At 45.2% G+C, this 22,314-nt stretch overlaps 26 pseudogenes; all 26 read right to left on the bottom strand.

The window, feature by feature from the left end:
* Nucleotides 1-3,246: 3,246 nt before the first annotated feature.
* LOC148254461 (5S ribosomal RNA) lies at nucleotides 3,247-3,365 on the bottom strand (annotated as a pseudogene).
* Nucleotides 3,366-3,894: 529 nt separating this feature from the next.
* LOC148254460 (5S ribosomal RNA) lies at nucleotides 3,895-4,013 on the bottom strand (annotated as a pseudogene).
* An 885-nt stretch (nucleotides 4,014-4,898) lies between these two features.
* LOC148254459 (5S ribosomal RNA) lies at nucleotides 4,899-5,017 on the bottom strand (annotated as a pseudogene).
* A 205-nt stretch (nucleotides 5,018-5,222) lies between these two features.
* On the bottom strand, nucleotides 5,223-5,341 carry LOC148254458 (5S ribosomal RNA; annotated as a pseudogene).
* A 206-nt stretch (nucleotides 5,342-5,547) lies between these two features.
* Nucleotides 5,548-5,666, bottom strand: LOC148254457 (5S ribosomal RNA; annotated as a pseudogene).
* A 204-nt stretch (nucleotides 5,667-5,870) lies between these two features.
* LOC148254456 (5S ribosomal RNA) lies at nucleotides 5,871-5,989 on the bottom strand (annotated as a pseudogene).
* Nucleotides 5,990-6,195: 206 nt separating this feature from the next.
* LOC148254455 (5S ribosomal RNA) lies at nucleotides 6,196-6,314 on the bottom strand (annotated as a pseudogene).
* A 1,209-nt stretch (nucleotides 6,315-7,523) lies between these two features.
* Nucleotides 7,524-7,642, bottom strand: LOC148254454 (5S ribosomal RNA; annotated as a pseudogene).
* Nucleotides 7,643-8,821: 1,179 nt separating this feature from the next.
* On the bottom strand, nucleotides 8,822-8,940 carry LOC148254453 (5S ribosomal RNA; annotated as a pseudogene).
* A 531-nt stretch (nucleotides 8,941-9,471) lies between these two features.
* Nucleotides 9,472-9,590, bottom strand: LOC148254452 (5S ribosomal RNA; annotated as a pseudogene).
* A 206-nt stretch (nucleotides 9,591-9,796) lies between these two features.
* Nucleotides 9,797-9,915, bottom strand: LOC148254451 (5S ribosomal RNA; annotated as a pseudogene).
* Nucleotides 9,916-10,443: 528 nt separating this feature from the next.
* LOC148254450 (5S ribosomal RNA) lies at nucleotides 10,444-10,562 on the bottom strand (annotated as a pseudogene).
* Nucleotides 10,563-10,904: 342 nt separating this feature from the next.
* Nucleotides 10,905-11,030, bottom strand: LOC148254449 (5S ribosomal RNA; annotated as a pseudogene).
* A 3,518-nt stretch (nucleotides 11,031-14,548) lies between these two features.
* LOC148254448 (5S ribosomal RNA) lies at nucleotides 14,549-14,666 on the bottom strand (annotated as a pseudogene).
* Nucleotides 14,667-16,122: 1,456 nt separating this feature from the next.
* On the bottom strand, nucleotides 16,123-16,241 carry LOC148254447 (5S ribosomal RNA; annotated as a pseudogene).
* A 333-nt stretch (nucleotides 16,242-16,574) lies between these two features.
* On the bottom strand, nucleotides 16,575-16,693 carry LOC148254446 (5S ribosomal RNA; annotated as a pseudogene).
* Nucleotides 16,694-17,021: 328 nt separating this feature from the next.
* LOC148254445 (5S ribosomal RNA) lies at nucleotides 17,022-17,140 on the bottom strand (annotated as a pseudogene).
* A 206-nt stretch (nucleotides 17,141-17,346) lies between these two features.
* Nucleotides 17,347-17,465, bottom strand: LOC148254444 (5S ribosomal RNA; annotated as a pseudogene).
* A 317-nt stretch (nucleotides 17,466-17,782) lies between these two features.
* On the bottom strand, nucleotides 17,783-17,901 carry LOC148254443 (5S ribosomal RNA; annotated as a pseudogene).
* Nucleotides 17,902-18,231: 330 nt separating this feature from the next.
* Nucleotides 18,232-18,350, bottom strand: LOC148254442 (5S ribosomal RNA; annotated as a pseudogene).
* Nucleotides 18,351-18,676: 326 nt separating this feature from the next.
* LOC148254441 (5S ribosomal RNA) lies at nucleotides 18,677-18,795 on the bottom strand (annotated as a pseudogene).
* A 328-nt stretch (nucleotides 18,796-19,123) lies between these two features.
* On the bottom strand, nucleotides 19,124-19,242 carry LOC148254440 (5S ribosomal RNA; annotated as a pseudogene).
* Nucleotides 19,243-19,570: 328 nt separating this feature from the next.
* On the bottom strand, nucleotides 19,571-19,689 carry LOC148254439 (5S ribosomal RNA; annotated as a pseudogene).
* Nucleotides 19,690-20,463: 774 nt separating this feature from the next.
* On the bottom strand, nucleotides 20,464-20,582 carry LOC148254438 (5S ribosomal RNA; annotated as a pseudogene).
* A 328-nt stretch (nucleotides 20,583-20,910) lies between these two features.
* On the bottom strand, nucleotides 20,911-21,029 carry LOC148254437 (5S ribosomal RNA; annotated as a pseudogene).
* Nucleotides 21,030-21,232: 203 nt separating this feature from the next.
* Nucleotides 21,233-21,351, bottom strand: LOC148254436 (5S ribosomal RNA; annotated as a pseudogene).
* Between the last annotated feature and the right edge of the window lie 963 nt (nucleotides 21,352-22,314).

Genomic DNA, 22,314 nt, shown 5'->3' with positions numbered 1-22,314 from the left:
ATTCCTCGGGCACTCTCTCGCATAGTGCTGGGCACTACCACATATGCGACAGATGTTGTTGAGGCGGTAGCATGGTCGGTCCTTGTGATCCCTGCCACAATGCTGGCAGATCTTTCCACATGCTGCCCCTGGAGCCTGAGGAGGGGCCTGGATCACTGGTCTAGGCCTCTTATTTTGTTGGACCGGCGCAGTAGGTGCTGGTCTGCGGGGTGGAGCTGAGGGTCGGTGACTCCCTGCTGACTAAAACGGGTGTTGAAACTCCTCTCCATGATCCAGTACCAATAAGTGTTGCTTGATCTCTGGGTGGAGGCCCCACTGGAATCTCCTGGCCTTCCTGCCCTCATCCATCAATGTCTCCCGGGAGTATCGGCCCAGCTCTAGAAACTTACTAGCATATTCTGATACTGTCATGTTTCCCTGGACCAGCTGAACAAACTCCATCTCCTTCAGGTGTCAGATGTGTTCAGGGAGATACTCCGCATGGAAGGCCGTTAAGAACTGCTCCCAAGTGGCTGGTGTAGGTAGGGTGGTCTGCTTGATCGCCCACCAACGACCTGCTTCCCCTACCAGCATGTAGGAAGCAAGGGCAGCTCTCTGCTCGGGACCACTCCCAAGGTCTTGAAAGCTCTCTCAGCCTTTGCCAACCAGTACTGGGCATCTTCAAAAGAGGATCCCCCTGCAAAAGTGGAAGGGTTCAGTCTCCTGTACCTCTCTATGTAGCCTGGGTCGATTAAGGAAGGAGCTGGGTCCTGTGGAAGAGGGACTGGGCACAGCTGGGGATAGACTGGGGGGCCCTGTGGTGGCACCTGATGATATAGTGGGGGCATCGGATTGTACTGTGGTGGTGCCGGGCAGTACAGTGGCTGGGGCACCGATTCACACTGCAGCGGTGGTGCTGGGTTGTACTGTGGTGGAGCAGGATCGTGCCGGGGTGGCTGGGGATCCGTTTGTTATAGCGGTGGCTCAACCTGTTGTAGTGGGGGAGGTTCGGGTAACTCCCTTCTCTCCTCTCGACCTTGCTGGGCGGCAATGATCCTTTCCAGCATCTCAAATATTCTATCCACATCTTCCCGAAGTGAATCATCCCGGGCTACTCGGTTTAGTGGGGGTCTTCCTCTCCTCATTTCTCTGCACTTATTTTTCACAAGGAAGAGTTGAGTAACGATTTATTGGTGGGTATTTCTCTAAGCATTATTGTGTAAGGGATGAGTCCGAGTAACGCGGCTCTGATACCAACTGTAACAGCCCCGGAAATAAAAATGAAAATGTGTGTATTAAAAATTCTAAGTGCGGAAGCGAAATAAAAATTTTGATTTACATCCTTTACACAATAACCATAAACGTATTCAACGTGAGAAAGAATAAGCTAATTAAAGAAAATACTCGAAATGAACACTATAAATAGAACTATAAAATCTTTAGGCGTCTAACTCGCCATCTTCTTGCAGAACGGGCTCGGGAACCACGTCCTCCTGATCTGAAATGGTTAAGTAAGGAATGAGCTACACTAGCCCAGTAAAGATATCACACTATCTCACTGCCACAGAAGTAAAGGTTCGTAGAAAACAAAAACGACCAATGGAGCATAACTTATAAAAAACTCATTTATTAATAATAAAAACCTTTACTGTCCACTTACCTCGGTGAGATTCATGAAAATAACATATGAAAATAATAACATTATAACCATCATAAAATCATATACACTTTGTAACATAACACATGTTATTCTTTTGTACTTCAATAATCAGACAACAATTCTCCTCTTCTACCAGTCTACTAGTATCCATGGGGATCCATAGGGGGTCCACGCTACACGTGAACCATCAACATTAATATCCTGATTCCAGGGCCGTCCCCATACCCTGTCCGGTATGGGTGCCAAAACCATAAACCTCAATACCCCATCTGGTATGAGGGTGAAATGGGCCGTCCCCATACTCCGTCCGGTATGGGCACCAAAACACATAAAGTCTCCATACCCAGTCCGATATGAGAGACCACGTTCCCGGTAGGGTTCCCTATGGACCCGGTCCGTCCACCATCTCCCAGGATATCTAGTGAGGCTGTCGACATTATCTATTTATCAATCCACATACCTTTTTCTATTTTTCTTGGTCTCAATTATCCAATCAAACATAAACACGTAAACCAATAATGAACACCAAGCAAGATGACACAACATCGGGTTCACTATAATTCAAACCATAATAAATGAAACCGGGATTCATGCATAAATAAAATAACCACATCAAGTACCACACTGCATTTAAAACTGTAAAATAGATCAAACAACAACTGACCGACAAATACACCAGATTCGGGCTCCATTAGCAACCTTAAGTAAATATACACATCCATTAATTTCACGAATACCGTTTTATCATTTATTGAACTTTAATACCGTGATAGGAAATAGGGTGAGAGATCCTTATTGTTTTGCGGTTTTAAACCGACTTTACACTGCGCCTATGGGCAGTCCCTAGATTCCCTAAATTTTCTTTCGGGAACTGAAACACACTTTCGGTACCTGCACGTGTCCCCAAAAAAACCATAAATCAGACTTAGGGCCCTTTTGACCAATATCAAAATTCTGACAAAAAAACAGCCAACCTGAGGCGGATCGCCGCCGCGGGCGGGGGTGCCATCACCGAAGTTGCATTGGTTCCTGCGATAAAACAACCCTAGTGCCCTCGGTGGGCCAAAAAATCACGAAAAACCGAGACTTACCGATGGCGGAGCTCTCAGGTGCGGCGACTTCTCCAGCGCGAGTCGCGATTTGATGTTTTGCTCCGGTCAACCTGTAGAAAAAAGGACGGTGATCACAGTGGGGATGGAAGGAGAAAAGAGTTCCCGTAGCGCGCAACGTCAAACGATCCATTTGAAAAAAATGGGTGCAACACGAGAACTTCCCAAGAAAACGGGTGAAATATAAGGACTTCACAGGAGGTCACCCATCTTAGTACTACTCTTGCCCAAGCACCCTTAACTGCGGAGTTCTGATAGAATCCGTTGCATTACTGTCGGTATGATCGCTCATGTTTCAATCTCCGCTGCAAATACATACACTCTTTCTCCTTCCATCCCCCCTCCGGTCATTTGTTTCCTTGTGTGTGCACTTTGCATCTCTCCTTCTCGTTCTAATATCAAGTAAAATGCCCCAGCACCGTGACTCACCTTTGGGAATGAACCAGCGGTTCATAATTCCATTCGCGCGTAACGTCGAACGACCCATATGAAAAAAAATGGGTACAACACGAGGACTTCACAGGAGGTCACCCATCCGAGTACTACTCTCGCCCAAGCACACTTAACTGCGGAGTTCTGATGGGATCCAGTGCATTAGTGCTGGTATGATCACACATGTTTCATTTTGCGCTGCAAACATATACACTCCTTCTCCTTTATTCCCCCTCCCGTCATTTGTTTCCTTGTGCGTGCGAACTGCACCTCTCGTTCTCGTTCTAATATCAAGTGAAATGCCACGGTGTCGCGACTCACATTTGCGTATAAACTAGCGGACCATAGTTCCAGTCGCGCGTAACGTCGAACGATCCATCTGAAAAAAAATGGGTGAAACATGAGAACTACCCAGGAGGTAACCCATCCTTGTACTACTTTCACCAAAGCATACTTAACTGCGGAGTTCTGATGGGATTCAATGCATTTGTGCTGGTATGATTGCATCTGTTTAATTTTACGCTGCAAATACATACACTCCTTCTCCTTTCTTCCCCCTCTCGTCATTTATTTCCTTGTTCGTGCGCTCTGCATCTCTCCTTCTCATTCTAATATCAAGTAAAATGCCTCGGCACCCTGACTCACCTTTGCGAATGAACCAGCGGTTCATAATTTCATTCGCGCGTAACGTCGAACGATCCATCTAAACAAAAATGGGTGCAACATGAGGACATTCCAAGAGGTCACCCATCTGAGTACTACTCTCGCCCAAACACACTTAACTGCGGAGTTCTGAGGGGATCCGGTGCATTAGTTCTGGTATGATCGCACCTGTTTAATTTCGCGCTGCAAATACATACACTCCTTCTCCTTTCTTCCCCCTCCCGTCATTTGTTTCCTTGTGCGTGCACACTGCACCTCTCGTTCTCGTTCTAATATCTAGTAAAATGTCACGGCGTCGTGACTCATATTTGCGAATAAACCTACGGACCATAATTCGAGTCGCTCGTAACGTCAAAAGAATCATCTCCAAAAAATTGTGTGCAACACGAGTATTTCCCAGGATGTCACCCATCCTACTACTACTCTCTCCCAAGCAAACATAACTGTGGAGTTCTTATGGGATCCGGTGCATTAGTGCTGCTATGATCGCACCTGTTTCATTTTGCGCTTCAAAAGTACACAAACCTTCTCCTTCCATCCCCGCTCCCGTGATTTGTTTTCTTTTGCGTGCACACTGCACCTCTGCTTCTCATTCTAATATCAAGTAAAATGTCCTAACGTCGTGACTCACATTTGCGAATTAACCAGCGGACTATAGTTTCCGTCGCGCGTAACATCGAACGATCCATCTGAAAAAAATGGGTGCAACACAACGACTTCCCAAGAAAATGGGTGAAATATTAGTACTTCGCAGGTGGTCACTCATCCTAGCACTACTCTCGCCCAAACACCCTTAATTGCGGAGTTTTGATAGAATCCGTTGCATTAGTGCTGGTATGATCGCTCATGTTTCATTCTGCGCTGCAAATACATACACTCTTTCTCCTTCCATCCCCCCTCCCGTCATTTGTTTCCTTGTGTGTGCACTCTGCATCTCTCCTTCTCATTCTAATATCAAGTAAAATGCCCCGGCACCGTGACTCACCTTTGCGAATGAACCAGCGGTTCATAATTCCATTCGCGCGTAACATCAAATGACCCATCTGAAAAAAAAATGGGTGCAACACGAGGACTTCCCAGGAGGTCACCCATCCGAGTACTATTCTCCCCCAAACACACTTAACTTCGGAGTTCTGATGGAATCCGGTGCATTAGTGCTGGTATGATCGAACCTGTTTCATTTTGCGCTACAAATATATACACTCCTTCTCTTTTCTTCCCCCTCCCGTCATTTGTTTTCTTGTGCGTTCACACTTCACCTCTCCTTCTCGTTCTAATATCAATTAAAATGCCCTTGCGTCTTGACTCACATTTGCGTATAAACCAGCGGACCATAGTTCTAGTCACGCGTAACGTAGAACAACCCATATGAAAAAAAATGGGTGCAACACGAGAACTTCCTAGGAGGTAACCCATCCTTATACTACTTTCACCAAAGCACACTTAACTGCGGAGTTCTGATGGGATCCAGTGCATTTATGCTGGTATGGTCGCACCTGTTTCATTTCGTGCTGCAAATACATACACTCTTTCTCTTTCCATCCCCCTTCACGTCATTTGTTTCCTTGTGCGCGCACTCTGCATCTCTCCTTCTCGTTCTAATATCAAGTAAAATGCCCCGGCACCGTGACTCACCTTTGCGAATGAACCAGCGGTTCATAATTCTATTCGCGCGTAACGTCAAACGACCCATCTGAAAAAAAATGGGTGTAACACAAGGACTTCCCAAGAGGTCACCCATCCGAGTACTATTCTCGCCCAAGCACACTTAACTACGGAGTTTTGATTGAATCCGGTGCATTAGTGCTGGTATGATCGCACCTGGTTAATTTTGCGCTACAAATATATACAGTCCTTCTCCTTTCTTCCCCCTCCCGTCATTTGTTTCCTTGTGCCTTCACACTTCACCTCTCCTTCTCGTTCTAATATCAATTAAAATGCCCTAGCTTCTTGACTCACATTTGCGTATAAACCAGCGGACCATAGTTCCAGTCACGCGTAACGTCGAGCGACCCATCTAAAAAAAATTGGTGCAACACGAGTACTTCCCAGAAGGTCACCCATCCTACAACTACTCTCGCCCAAGCAAACATAACTGCAGTGTTCTGATGGGATCCGGTGCATTAGTGCTGGTATGATCGCACCTGTTTCCTTTCGCACTTCAAAAACACACAAACCTTCTCCTTCCATAACCGCTCCCGTCATTTGTTTTCTTGTGCGTGCGCACTGCACCTCTCGTTCTCGTTCTAATATCAAGTAAAATGCCACGACACAGTGACTCACATTTGCGAATAAACCTGCGGACCATAATTCAAGTCGCGCATAACGTCAGAAGAATCATCTGTAAAAAAATGGGTGCAACACGAGTACTTCCCAGGAGGTCACCCATCCTACTACTACTCTCGCCCAAGCAAACATAATTGCGGAGTTCTGATGGGATCCGGTGCATTAGTGCTGGTATGATCGCACCTGTTTCATTTCGTCCTTCAAAAACACATAAACCTTCTCCTTCCATCCCCGCTCCTGTTATTTGTTTCCCTGTGTGTGCACACTGCATATCTGCTTCTCGTTCTAATATCAAGTAAAATGTCCCAACGTCGTGACTCACATTTGCGAATAAACTAGCGGACCATAGTTCCCGTCGCGCGTAACGTCGAATGATCCATCTGAAAAAAATGGGTACAACACGAGGACTTTCCAAGAAAATGGGTGAAATATAAGGACTTCACAGGAGGTCACCCATCCTAATACTACTCTCGCCGAAGCACCCTTAACTGCGGAGTTCTGATAGAATCCGTTGCATTAGTGCTGTAATGATCGCTCATGTTTCATTCTGCGCTGCAAATACATACACTCTTTCTCCTTCCATCCACCCTCCCGTCATTTATTTTCTTGTGCGTGCACTCTACATCTCTCATTCTCATTCTAATATCAAGTAAAATGCCCTGGCACTGTGACTCACCTTTGCGAATGAACAATCGGTTCACTATTCCATTTGCGCGTAACATCAAACGACCCATCTGAAAAAAAATGGATTCAACACAAGGACTTCCTAGGAGGTCACCATCATGAGTACTACTCTCGCCAAAGCACACTTAACTGTGGAGTTCTGATGGGATCCGGTGCATTAGTGCTGGTATGATCGCACCTATTTCATTTTGTGCTGCAAATACATACACTCCTTCTCCTTCCCTCCCCCTCTCCCATCATTTGTTTCCTTGTGCGTTCACACTGCATCTCTCATTCTCGTTCTAATATCGATTAAAATGTCCCTGCTTCTTGACTCACATTTGCATATAAACCAGCGGACCATAGTTCCAGTCACGCGTAACATCGAACTACCCGTCTGAGAAAAAATGGGTACAACACGAGAACTTTAAGGAGGTCACCCATCCGAGTACTACTCTCGCCCAAGTAAACTTAAATGCGGAGTTCTGATTGGATCCGGTGCATTAGTGATGGTATGATCACACCTGTTTTATTCCGCTCTGTAAATACATACACTCCTTCTCATTCCCTCCCCCCTCCCGTCATTTGTTTCCTTGTGTGTGTACACTGCATCTCTCCTTCTCGTTCTAATATCGATTAAAATTCTCCCACGCCATGATTCCATTTACGTATAAACTTATGGACCATAGCTCCAATCGCGCGTAACATCAAACGACCCATCTGAAAAAAAAGGGGTGCAAAACGAGTACTTCTCACGAGGTCACCCATCCTAGTACTACTCTCGCCCAAGCACACTTAACAGTAGAGTTCTGAAGGGATCCAGTGCATTAGTGCTGGTATGATCGCACCTTTTTTATTCTGGGGTGCAAATACATACACTCCTTCTCCTTCTCTCCCCCCTCCCATCATTTGTTTCCTGGTGCGTGCACACTGCACCACTCTTTCTCGTTCTAATATCAAGTAAAATGCCCCGATGCCGTGACTCACATTTGCGAATAAACCAGTGGACCGTAGTTCAGGTTGCGCGTAATGTCGAACGACCAATTTGTAAAAAAATGGCTGAAACACGGGGACTTCCAAAGAGGTCACCCATCCTAGTACTACTCTCACCCAAGCACACTTAACTGCGGAGTTCTGATTGGATTTGGTGAATTATTGATGGTATAATGGCATCTGTTTCATTCTGCGCTGCAAATACACACACTCTTTCTCTTTCCCTCCCCACTTTCGTCATTTGTTTCCTTGTGCGTGCACACTGCACCTCTCTTTCTCGTTCTAATATCAAGTAAAACGTTCCGGTGTTGTCACTCACATTTGTGAATAAACCAGGGAACATAGTTCCAATCGTGCGTAACGTACAACGACCCATCTGCAAAAAAATGGGTGCAACACGGGGACTTCCCAGGAGGTCACAACTCCTAATACTATACTCGCCCACGCACATTTAACTGCGGAGTTCTAATGAGATTCGGTGAATTAGTGATGGTATAATGGCACCTGTTTCATTCTGCGCTCCAAATACATACACTCCATCTCCTTCCCTTCCCCCTCCCGTCATTTGTTTCTTTGTGCGTGCACATTGCACCTCTGCTTCTCGTTCTAATATCAAGTAAAATGTCTCGGTGCCGTGACTCACATTTGCAAATAAACCAGCGGATCATAGTTCGAGTCGCGCGTAATGTCGAACGCCCCATATAAAAAAAATAGGTGCAACACATGGACTTCCAAGGAGGTCACGACTTCTAGTACTACACTCGCTAAATAACATTTAACTGCGGAGTTAGGATGGGATCCGGTGAATTAGAGATGGTATAATGGCATCTGTTTCATTCTGCAATGCAAATACATAGACTCCTTCTTCGTCCCTCCCCCCTCCCATCATTTGTTTCCTTGTGCGTGCAAACTACACCTCTCATTCTCGTTCTAATATCAAGTAAAATGACTTCGCACCGTGACTCACATTTACGAATAAACCAGCGGACCATAGTTCCAGTCGTGCGTAACGTCGAACGACCCATCTGTAAAAAAATAGGTGCAACATGAGAACTTCCTAGGAGGTCACCCATTCTAGTACTACTCTCGCCCAAGAACACTTAGCTACAGAGTTCTAACGGGATCCGGTGCATTAGTGCTGGTATAATGACACCTATGTCATTCTGCGATGCAAATATATACACTCCTTCTCCTTCCCTCCCCCCTCAAGTCATTTGTTTCATTGTGCGTGGACATTGCACCTCTCATTCTTGTTTTAATATCAAGTAAAATGCTCCGGCGCCGTGACTCATATTTGCGAATAAACCAGCGGGCCATAGTTTCAGTCGCGCGTAATGCCAAAGGACCCATCTGTAAAAAAATGGGTGAAACACGAGGATTTCCTAGGAGGTCACCCATCCTAGTACTACTCTCGCCCAAACACACTTAACTCCGGAGTTCTGATTTAATCCGGTGAATTAGTGATGTTATGATCGCAAATGTTTCATTCTGCACTGCAAATACATACACTCCTTCTCCTTCCATCCCCCCTCCCGTCATTTGTTTCCTTGTGCATGCACACTGCAACTCTCCTTCTCGTTATAATATCAAGTAAAATGACCCTGCGCCGTGACTCACATTTGTGAATAAACCAGCAGACCATAGTTCCAGTCGCGCGTAACATCGAACGACCCATCTGTAAAAAAATGGTTGCAATACGAGGACTTTCTAGGAGGTCACCCATCCTAGTACTACTCTTACCCAAGCACACTTAAATGCAGAGTTCTGATGGGATCCAGTGCATTAGTGCTGGTATGATCGCACCTATTTCATTCTGCGCTGTAAATAAATACACTCCTTCTTCTTCCCTCCCCCCTCCCGTCATTTGTTTCCTTGTGCGAGCACACTGTACATCTATTTCTCGTTCTAATATTAAATAAAATGCATCGGTGCCATGACTCTCACTTGCGAATAAACCAGAGGACCATAGTTCCAGTCGCGCATAACATCGAACAACCCATCTGTAAAAAATTAGGTGCGACACGAGTACTTCCCAATAGGTCACCCATCCAAATACTACTCTCACCCAAGCACACTTAACTTCGGAGTTCTGATGATATCCGGTGAATTAGTGATGGTATAATGGCACCTGTTTCATTCAGCGCTGCAAATACATACACTCCTTCTCCTTCCCTCCCCCCTCCCGTCATTTATTTCCTTGTGCGTGCACACTGCACCTCTGCTTCTCATTCTAATATCAAGTAAAATGCCTCGGCACCGTCACTCACATTTGCGAATAAACCAGCGGAACATAGTTCGAGTCGCGCTTAACATCGAGCGACCCATCTGCAAAAAAATGGATGCAACATGAGTACTTTCGAGGAGGTCACACATCCTTACTCTCGCCTAAGTAGATTTAAATGCGGAGTTCTAATGGGATCCAGTGAATTATTGCTGTTATGATCGCACATGTTTCATTTTGCGCTGCAAATACATATACTCCTTCTCATTTCCTCCCACCTCCCACTATTTGTTTCCTTATGCGTGTACACTGCACTTCTCCTTCTCGTTCTAATATTAAGTAAAATACATCGGTGACGTGACTCACATTTACCAATAAACCAGTGGATCAAAGTTCCAGTCGTGCGTGACATCGAACGACTCATCTGAAAAAAAAAATGGGTGCAACATGAGTACTTCCCAGGAGGTCACCTATCCTAGTACTAGTCTCGCCCAAACACGCTTAACTAAGGAGTTCAGATGCGATCAGGTGAACTAGTACTGGTATGATCGCACCCGTTCTAGTTTGCGCCAAAAGTACATATACACCTTCTCCTTCCCTGTCCCCTCCCGTTGTTAGTTTCACTGTGCGCGCACCTTACCTCTGCATCTAATTCTAATATCAAGCAAAATACTCCGGCGCCTCCACTCATGCCTATATGAACGGATAGCGTTGTACCTCGTTTTTTGTGGTTCTACTATGTAATATGCTCGCAGACACTCTTATCACGTGATGGACTTTAATTGAATGCGCAAAAATATTAAAAAAATGCCCTCGCGCTGTGACTCACGTTTGGGAATGAACCGATGGACCGTCGCTCCGATCCCGCGTAACGTTTAACGCCCACTCTGAAAAAAGAAGGATGCAACATGAGAGCCGAGAGCTTCCCAGGAGGTAACCCATCCTAGTATTACTCTCGCCCAAGCACGCATAACTGCAGAGTTCTAATGGGATCCGGTGATCTAGTGCTGGTATGATCGCACCCTTTCTTGTTTGCGCCACAAAAACATATACCCCTTCTCTGTCCCTCTACCCTCTCGTCATTTGATTCGCTGTGCTCATACCTCACCTCTTCTTCTAGTTCTAATATTAAACGAAATGCCCAGCGCCTCGACTCATGCCCATATGAACGGATCGCCCACCACACCTCGTTTTTTTGTTATTATATTATGTAAGGTGCTTGCAATGACACTCTTATCACGTGATTAGTTTTAATTGAATGTGCAAAAAATATTAAGCAAAATGCCCCGACGGACCGTCGCTCTGGTCCTGCGTAACATTTAATACCCCATCTGTAGAAAGAAGGGTGTAACACGAGCACTTCCTAGAAGGTCACGCATCCTAGTACTACTCTTGCCTAAGAACGCTTGATTGTAGAGTTCTGATGGGATCCAGTGAACTAGTACTGGTATGATCGCAATCGTTTTAGTTTACGCCGCAAATATAGATACCCCTTCCCCTTTCCTCTCCCTTCCCATCATTTATTTCGCTGTGGGCGCAACTCACCTCTACTTCTAGTTCTAATATCGAACGAAATGCCCCGGCGCCTCGACTCATGTTGTTACATTTAATGCACCTCCTTTTTCAATGTTCTATTATGTAAGATGCTCGCAATAACACTCTCAACACGTGATGGGCTTTAATTGAATGCACAAAAAATATTAAGCAAAATATCCCGGCGCTGTGTCTCACGTTTGTGAATGAACCACCGGACCGTCGCTCTGGTCCCACATAACATTTAATATCCCGTCTACAAAAAGAAGGGTGCAATACGAATACTTCCTAAGAGGTCACACATCCTACTACTACTCGTGCTCAAGCACCCTTGACTGTGTAGTTCTGATGGGATCCGGTGAACTAGTGCTGGTATGATCGCACCCCTTCTAATTTGCGCCGCAAAGACATATACCACTTCTCCTTCCCTCTCCCTTCCTGTCATTTGTTTCGCTGTGCGTGCAACTCTCCTTTGTTTCTAGTTCTAATATCGAGCGAAATACCCCGGTGCCTCGACTCATGTCTATATGAATGAAACACCTGTCGCACCTCTTTTTTTGTTGTTCTACTATGTAAGATGCTTGTAATAATAATCTTATCACGTGGTGGGTTATAATTGAATGCACGAATAATATTAAGCAAAATGCTCTGGCGTCGTGGCTCACGTTTGCGAATTAACCAGCGACTGTCGCTCTAGTACCGCATAACATTTAACGCCCCATCTAAAAAAAGAAGGGTGCAACATGAGAACTTCCTAGGAGATCACCCATCCTAGTACTACTCTTGCCCAAACATGATTAACTACGAAGTTCGATGGGATCTGATGCATTACTGCTAGGATGATCGCACCCCTTCTACTTCGCGCTGCAAATACATATACCACTTCTCCTTCCCTCTCCCCTCTCATCATTTATTTTGTTGTGCGCACACACCGCACCTCTATTTCTAGTTCTAATATCAAGCAAAATGCTAAAGAATCTCGACTCATGCTCAGATGAACGTCTCTTGCCACAACTCTATTTTCATTGTTCTACTATGTAAGATAATTGTAATGACATTCTTATCTCGTGATGGACTATAAATGAATGCATGAAAAATATTAAGCTAAATGTCCCAATGCCACGACTCACACTAACAGACTGTCGCTCTGGTCATGCGTAATATTTAACGCCCCGTCCATAAAAAGACGAGTGGAACACGAGGATTTCGCAAGAGGTCACCCATCCTAATACTGCTTTCACCAGAGCACGCTTAATTGCAGAGTTCGACAGGATCCGATGTATTAGTGTTGGTATGATCGCACCCCTTCTATTTTATGCTGTAAATACATATATCCCTTCTCCTTCTCTCCCCCCTCCTGTCATTTGTTTCGCTGTGCATGCACATTACACCTCGGTTTCTAGTTCTAATATCAAGCGAAATTTCTGGGCACCTCGACTCACGCCTAGATAAACGGACTGCCTGTCGTACCTCGTTTTTCATTGTTCTACTATGTAAGATGCTCGTAATGACACTCTTATCATGTGGTGGACTATAAATGAATGCACGAAAAATATTAAGCAAAATATTCTGGCGCCACGACTCATGCTGGCGGACTATGGCTCCTATTGCGCATAATGTTTAACACCCCATCTGTAAAAAGACGGGCACAACTCGAGGATTTTCCAAAAGATCACCCATCCTAGTACTACTCTCGCTAAAGCACGCTCAACAACGGAGTTCGATGGGATCCGGTGCATTAGTGATAATATGATCGCACCTCTTCTATTTTGCGCTACAAATACATATACCCCTTCTCCCTCCCTCCCCCCTTGTTATTTGTTTCGCTATGCATGAACACCGCACCTCTGCCTGTAGTTCTAATATAGAGAAAAATGCTCCGGCACCTCGACTCATGCCCAGATGAACGGACTACCCCCTGCACCTCATTTTTCATTATTCTACTATGTAATATGCTCGTTATGACACTCTTATTATGCGGCGAACTATAAATGAATGCACGAAAAATATTAAGAAAAATGTCTTCTTGTTGCGACTCACTCCGAGGGACAATGGCTTTGATCACGCATAATATTTAACGTCCCGTCAGCAAAAAAATGAGTGGAAGATGAGAACTTTCCGGGAGGTCACCCATCCTAGTACTACTTCCGCCCAAACACACTTAACTATGAAATTCGATGGGATCCAGTGCATTAGTGCAGGTATAATCGCACCCCGTCAATTTAACGCTGAAAATACATATGCCCCTTCTCCTTCTCTCCCCCCTGTTGTCATTTGTTTCGTTGTGCGAACACACCATGCCTTTGTTTCTAGTTTTAATATCAAGCGAAATATCCCGGCACCTCGACTCATGTCCAGATGAATGGATCGCCCACCGTACCTCGTTTTTCATTGTTATACTATGTAAGATACTCGTAATGACACTCTTCTCACGTGGTGAACTATAAATGAATGCACAAAAAATATTAAGAAAAATTTTCATGCCCCGTGACTCACACTGATAGATTGTGGCTCCGATCACACTTAACGTTTAACACCCCGTCTACAAAAAGACGGGTTGAACACGAGGACTTTTCAGGAGGCCACCCATCCTAGAACTAATCTCGCCCAAGCACGCTTGACTACAGAGTTCTGATGGGATCGTGTGCATTAGTGTTTGTATGATCACAACTGTCTCATTCCCCACTGCAAATACACATAGCCCTTCTCCTTCCCTCCCCACTCCCATCATTTATTTTGCTGTGCGGGCATACCACATCTCTGCTTCTTGTTCTAATATAGAGTGAAATGTCATGTTGCTTCGACTCACGCCCAGAAGAACGGAGGCCCGCTGCGCCTCTTTTTTCGTTGTTCTACTATGTAAGACTCTTGTAATGAGACTCTTATCACGTGGTGGACTACAAGTAAGTGCACATAAAATATTAAGCAAAATGATTCAACATCGGTACTCATGCTGGCAGACTGTGGCTCTGATCGCGCGTAACGTTTGACGCCCCATCTACAAAAAGACGGGTGCAACAAGAGAACTTCCCAGGAGGTCACCCATCCTAGTACTACTCTTGCCCAAGCATGCTTAACTACGGAGTTCGATGGGATTCAGTGTATTAATGCTAGTATGATTGCCCCCCTTCCATTCCGCGCTGCAAATACATATACCCCTTCTCCTTTCCTCCCCCCCACCTGTCATTTTTTTCGCTGTGCGCGAACACATTACCTCTGTTTATAGTTCTAATATCAAGCAAAATGCCTCGACACCTCGACTTACGCCAGAAGAAAGGGCCACCCCCCGTACCTCATTTTTCTTTATTCTACAATGTAAGATGATCGTAATGACACTCTTATCACGTGGTAGACTATAAATGAATGCACGAAAAAATAGTAAGCAAAATTTTCTGGCGACGCAACAAATGCCAGCAGATTGTGGCTCCGATCACATGTATCGTTTTACGCCCGTTTGCAAAAAGACAGTGCAACATGAGGACTTCTCATGAGGTTACCGATCCTAGTACTACTCTCGCCCAAGCATGCTTAACTGCATAGTTTGATGAGATCCAGTGCATTGGTGCTGGTATGATCGCACCCCTTCCATTCCACATTACAAATACATATACCCCTTCTCCTTTCCTCCCCTCTCCTGTCATTTTTTTCGCTGTGCGCGCATACTGCATCTCTGTTTCTAGTTCTAATATCAAGCAAAATGCCCCAGCACCTCGAATTATGCCCAGATTAAAGGACCACCCGCCACAACTTTTTTTTCCGTTGTTCTAGTGTGTAAGATGCTTGTAATGACTCTGTTATCATGTGGTGGACTATAAATGAGTGCACAACAGAAAGTAAGCAAAATGCCCCAGCACGACGATTCACGCCGACAAATGAACCAGCGGATTATGGCTCTAGTCGCGTGTAACGTTTGATGCCCTATCTGCAAAAAGACGGGTGCAACACAAGCACTTCCTTGGAGGTCACTCATCCTAGTACTACTCTCGCCCAAACACACTTAACTTCGGAGTTCTAATTTGATTAGGTGAATTAGTGATGGTATGATCGCAAATGTTTCATTCTGCGCTGCAAATACATACACTCCTTTTCCCTCCCTCCCCTATCCTGTCATTTCTTTCATTGTGTGTGCAAACTGCACCTCTCCATCTCGTTCTAATATCAAGTAAAATGCTCCGGCGTTGTCACTCACATTTGCGAATAAATCACAAGACCATAGTTTCAGTCGTTTGTAACGTCGAAGGACCCATCTGTAAAAAAATGGGAAAAACACGAGAACTTCCCAGGAGGTCACCCATCCTAGTACTACTCTCGTCCAAGCACACTTAACTCCGGAGTTCTGATTTGATCCGATGAATTAGTGATGGTATGATCGCAAATGTTTCATTTTGCACTGCAAATACATACACTCCTTCTTCTTCCCTCCCCCTTCCCGTCATTTGTTTCCTTGTGCGTGTAAACTGCACCTCTCCTTCTTCTTCTAATATCAAGTAAAATGCTCCGGTGCCATCACTCACATTTGCGAATAAACCAGTTGACCATAGTTTCAGTCGAGCGCAACGTTGAAGGACCCATCTGTAAAAAGATGGGTGAAACACGAGAACTTCCCAGGAGGTCACCCATCCTAGTACTACTCTCGCCCAAACACACTTGACTGCAGAGTTCTGATGGTATCCAGTGCATTAATGCTTGTTTGATCGCACCTGTTTCATTTTGCGCTGCAAATAGATACACTCCATCTCTTTCCCTCCCCCCTCCCATCATTTGTTTCCTTGTGTGTGCACACTTCACCTCTGCTTCTCGTTTTAATAAAATGCCCCGGCGCCGTGGCTCTTATTTGTGAATACACCAGCGGGCCATAGTTCCAGTCATGCGTAACATCGAACGGCCCATCTGCAAAGAAATGGGTGCAACACGAGAACTTCCCAAGAGGTCACTAATCCTAGTACTACTCTCGCCCAAGCACACTTAACTGCGGAGTTCTGATGGGATCCGGTGCATTAATGTTGTAATGTCGAACGACCCATCTATAAAAAATTAGGTGAAATACGAGAACTTTCCAGGTGGTCACCCATCCTAACACTACTCTCGCCCAAGCACACTTAACTGCGGAGTTCTGATGGGATCCAATGATTTAGTGCTGGTATAATCGCACGTATTTCATTCTGCACTACAAATACATACATTCCATCTCCTTCCCTCCCCACTCTAGCCATTTGTTTCTTTGTACGTGCACACTGCGCCTCTCTTTCTCGTTCTAATATCAAGTAAAATACCCCGGCACTATGACTTACATTTGCGAATAAACCAGCGGACCATAGTTCCAATCGCGCATAATGTCGAACGACCAATCTGTAAAAAAATAAGTGCAACACGAGCACTTCCCACAAGGTCACCTGTCGTAGTACTACTCTGCCCTAGCACACTTAACTGTGGACCATAGTTTCAGTCGTGTGTAACATCGAACGACACATCTGCAAAAAAATAGGTGCAACACGAGGACTTCCCAGGAGGTGACCCATTCTAGTACTACTCTCGCCCAGGCACACTTAACTGTGGAGTTATGATGGGATCTGGCGCATTAGTGCTGGTATAATGACACCTATTTCATTCTGCGATGCAAATACATAAACTCCTTCTCCTTCCCTCCCCCCTCCCGTCATTTGTTTCCCTGTGCGTGCACAGTGCACCTCTACTTCTCGTTCTAATATCAAGTAAAATGCCCAGGCACCGTGACTCTTATTTGTGAACAAACCAACAGATAATAGTTCTAGTCGTGCGTAACGTCAAACGACCCATCTGTAAAAAAATAGGTGCAACACGAGGACTTCCCAGGAGGTCACCTATTCTAGTACTACTCTCGCCCAAGCAAACTTAACTACGAACATCTGATGGGATCCGGTGCATTATTGTTGGTATAATCGCACTTGTTTCATTCCACGCTGCAAAAACATACACTTCTTCTCCTTCCCTCCCCTTTCCCGTCATTTGTTTCCTACTGCACCTCTCCTTCTCGTTCTAATATCAAGTAAAATGCCCCGGCGTCGTGACTCACATTTGCGAATAAACCAGTAGACCATAGTTCCAGTCGCACTAAACGTCGAACGACCCATCTGTAAAAAAATAAGTGCAACATGAGAACTTCCCAAAAGGTCACCCATCTTAGAACTACTCTGCCCAAGCACACTAAACTGCGGACCATAGTTCCAGTAGTGTGTAATGTCGAACGACCCATCTGCAAAAAAATAGGTGCAACACGAGGACTTCCCATGAGGTCACCCATTCTAGTACTACTCTAGCCCAAGCACACTAAATTGCGGACTTCTGATGGGATCCGGAGCATTAGTGCTGGTATGATCGCACTTGTTTTATTCCGTGCTGCAAATACATACACTCCATCTCCTTCCCTCCCCCCTCCTGTCATTTGTTCCCCTGTGCGTGCAACACTGAACCTCTCCTTCTCGTTCTAATATCAAGTAAAATGCCCCGCCGCTGTTGACTCATATTTGCGAATAAACCAGCGGACCATAGTTTAAGTCGCGCGTAACGTCGAACGAACTATCTGTAAAAAAATAAGTGGAACACGAGAACTTCCCAGGAGGTCACACATCGTAGTACTACTCTGCCCAAGCACACTTAACTGTGGACCATAGTTCCAGTCGTGCGTAATGTCGAACGACCCATATGCAAAAAAATAGGTGCAACACGAGGACTTCCCAGGAGGTCACCTATTCTAGTACTACTCTCGCCCAAGCATACTTAACTGCGAACTTCTGATGGGATCCGGTGCATTAGTGCTGGTATGATCCCACTTATTTCATTCTGCGCTACAAATACATACACTCATTCTCCTTCCCTCCCCCTCCCGTCGTTTGTTTCCTTCTACGTGCACACTGCACCTCTTCTTCTCGTTTTAATATCAAGTAAAATGCTCCAGCGCCGTAACTCACATTTGCGAATAAACCAGCGGACCATAGTTCCAGTCGCGCGTAATGTCGAACAATCCATCTGTAAAAAATAAGTGCAACACGAGAACTTTCCAAGAGGTCACCCATCGTAGTACTACTGCACCTAAGCACACTTAACTGGGGGCCATAGTTCAAGTCATGCGTAATGTCGAAGGACCCATCTGCAAAAAAATAGGTGCAATAGGAGGAGTTCTCAGGAGGTCACACATTCTAGTACTACTCTCGCCCAACCACACTTAACTGTGGACTTCTGATGGGATCCAGTGCATTAGTGTTGGTATGATCGCACTTGTTTTATTCCGCGCTGCAAATACATACACTCCTTCTCCTTCCCTCCCCCCTCCCGTCATTTGTTTCCTTCTGCGTGCATACTGCACCTCTCCTTCTCGTTCTAATATCAAGTAAAATACCCCGGCGTCATGACTCACATTTGTGAATAAATCAGCAGACCAAAGTTCCTGTCGCGCGTAACGTCGAACGACCCATCTGTTAAAAAATAAGTGCAATACGAGAACTTCCCACGAGGCCACCCATCGTAGTACTACTTGGCCCAAGCACACTTAATTGCGGACCATAGTTCCAGTCATGAGTAACATCGAACGACCCATTTGCCAAAAAATAGGTGCAACACGAGAACTTCCCAGGAGGTCATCTATTCTAGTACTACTCTCACCCAAGCACACTTAACAGCGGACTTCTGATGGGATTTGGTGCATTAGTGCTGGTATTATCGCACTTGTAATATTCCGTGCTGCAAATACATACAGTCCTTCTCCTTCCCTCCCCTCTGCCGTCATTTGTTTCCTTGGGCGTGTACACAGCACCTCTCCTTCTCGTTCTAATATCAAGTAAAATACCCCGGTGCCGTGACTCACATTTGCGAATAAACCAGCAGATCATAGTTCCAGTCGCACTTAACGTTGAACGACCCATCTGTAAAAAAATAAGTACAACACGAGAACTTTCCAGGAGGTCACCCATCATAGTACTACTCTGCCCAAGCACACTTAACTGCGGACCATAGTTCTAGTCGTTCGTAACGTCGAACGACCCATCTACAAAAAAATAGGTGCAACATGAGGACTTCCCAGGAGGTCACCCATTCTAGTACTACTCTCGCCCAAGCACACTTAACTGCGGATTTCTGATGGGATCCGGTGCATTAGTGCTGGTATGATCGCACTTGTTTTATTTCGCGCTGCAAATACATACACTCCTTCTCCTTCCCTCTCCTCTCTCGTCATTTGCTTTCTTGTGCGTACACACTGCACCTCTCCTTCTCGTTCTAATATCAAATAAAATACCCCAGCGTCGTGACTTACATTTGTGAATAAATCAGCAGACCATAGTTCCAGTCGCGCGTAACGTCGAACGACCCATCTGTTAAAAAATAAGTGCAACACGAGAACTTTCCACGAGGTCACCCATCGTAGTTCTACTTTGCCCAAGCACACTTAACTGCGGACCTTACGTCCAATCGTGTGTAATGTCGGACAACCCATCTGCAAAAAAATTGGTGCAAGACGAGTATTTCCCAAGAAGTCACCCATTCTAGTACTACTCTTGCCCAAGCACACTTAATTGCGGACTTCTGATGGGATCTGATGCATTAGTGCTGGTATGATCACACTTGTTTCATTCCGCGCTGCAAATACATATACTCATTTTCCTTCCCTCCCCCTCCCGTCATTTGTTTCCTTGTGCGTGCACACTGCACCTCTCATTCTCATTCTAATATCAAGTAAAATACCCCGGCGTCGTGACTCACATTTGTGAATAAACCAGCGGACCATTGTTCCAGTCGCGAGTAACGTCGAACGACCCATCTGTTAAAAAATAAGTGCAACACGAGAACTTCCCAAGAGGTCACCAATCGTAGTACTACTTTTCCCAAACACACTTAACTGCAAATCATAGTTTCAGTCGTGCGTAACGTCGAACGACCCATCTGCAAACAAATAGGTGCAATACGAGGACTTCCCAGAAGGTCACCTATTCTAGTACTACTCTCGCCCAAGCATACTTAACTGCGGACTTCTGATGGGATCCGGTGCATTAGTGCTGGTATGATCGCACTTGTTTTATTTCGCGCTGCAAATACATACACTCCTTTTCCTTCCCTTCCTCCTCCCGTCATTTATTCCCTTGTGCGTGCACACTGCACCTCTCCTTCTCGTTCTAATATCAAGTAAAATGCCCCGGCGCCGTGACTCACATTTTAGAATAAACCAATGGACCATAGTTCTAGTTGCGCGTAACGTCGAATGACCTATATGTAAAAAAATAAGTGCAACACGAGAACTTCCCAAGAGGTCACCCATTGTAGTACTACTCTGCCCAAACACACTTAACTGCGGACCATATTTCCCATCATGCGTAACGTCGAACGATCCATCTTCAAAAAAATAGGTGCAACAGGAGGACTTCCCAGGAGATCACCCATTCTAGTACTACTCTCGCCCAAACACACTTAACTACGGACTTCTGATTGGATCCGATGCATTAGTGCTGGTATGATCGCACTTATTTTATTCTGCGCTGCAAATACATACACTCCTCCTTCCCTCCCCCCTCCCGTCTTTTGTTTCCTTGTGCGTGCACACTACACCTCTTCTTTTCATTGTAATATCAAGTAAAATGCCTCGGTGTCATGATTCACATTTGCGAATAAACCAACAGACCAAAGTTCCAGTCGCACGTAACGTCGAACGACCCATCTGTAAAAAAATAAGTGCAACACGAGGACTTCCCAAGAGGTCACCCGTTCTAGTACTACTCTCGCCCAAGCACACTTAGCTACGGAGTTCTGTTGAGATCTGGTGCATTAGTGCTAGTATAATGGCACCTGTTTCTTTATGCGATGCAAATACATGCACTCTTTCTCCTTCTCTCTCCCCTCCCGTCATTTGTTTTCTTATGCGTGCACACTGCACCTCTGCTTCTCGTTCTCATATCTAGTAAAATGCCCCGGCACCGTGACTCTTATTTATGAATAAACCAGCGTACCATAGTTCCAATAAACATAAGGTCGAACGACAAATCTGGAAAAAAATGGGTGCAACACGAATACTTCCCAGGATTTTAATACTACTCTCGCCCAAAGACACTTAACTGCAGAGTTCTGATGGGATCCGGTGCATTAGTGCTGGTATGATTGCACCTGTTTAATTCTTGCTGCAAATACATATACTCCTTCTCCTTCCCTCCCCTCTCCTGTCATTTGTTTTCTTGTGCGTGCACATTACACCTCTCCTTCTCGCTCTAATATTAAGTAAAATTTTTCGGCGCTGTGACTCATATTTGCAAATAAACCAGCAGACCATAGTTCCAGTCGCGCATAATGTCAAACGCCCCATTTGAAAAAAATTGGTACAACACAAGGACTTCCCAGGAGGTCGCAACTTCTAGTACTACACTCGCCTAAGCCCATTTAACTGCGGAGTTCTGATGGGATCTGGTGAATTAGTGATGGTATAATGGCACCTATTTCATTCTGCGCTACAAATACATACACTCCTTCTCCTTCCCTCCCCCCTCCCATCATTTGTTTCCTTGTGCGTGCACACTGCACCTCTTCTTCTCGTTCTAATATCAAGTAAAATACCCCGACGCCATGACTTAAATTTGTGAATAAACCAGTAGACTAAAGTTCCAATCGCACGTAACATCGAACAACCCATCTCGACTCATGCCCATATGAACGGATCGCCCGCCGCCTCTCATTTTTTGTTGTTCTACTATTTAAGATGCTCGCAATTACAGTCTCATCATGTGATGGGCTTTAATTGAATGCTGAAAAAATATTAAGAA

Source organism: Carica papaya, chromosome 5 (genome assembly GCF_054855325.1).
Source record: "Carica papaya isolate Zhongbai chromosome 5, ASM5485532v1, whole genome shotgun sequence".
In the NCBI taxonomy this organism is placed as follows: domain Eukaryota; kingdom Viridiplantae; phylum Streptophyta; class Magnoliopsida; order Brassicales; family Caricaceae; genus Carica; species Carica papaya.
The sequence above is the reverse complement of the archived record's forward strand: the minus strand, read 5'-3'. Positions and strand labels throughout refer to the sequence as shown.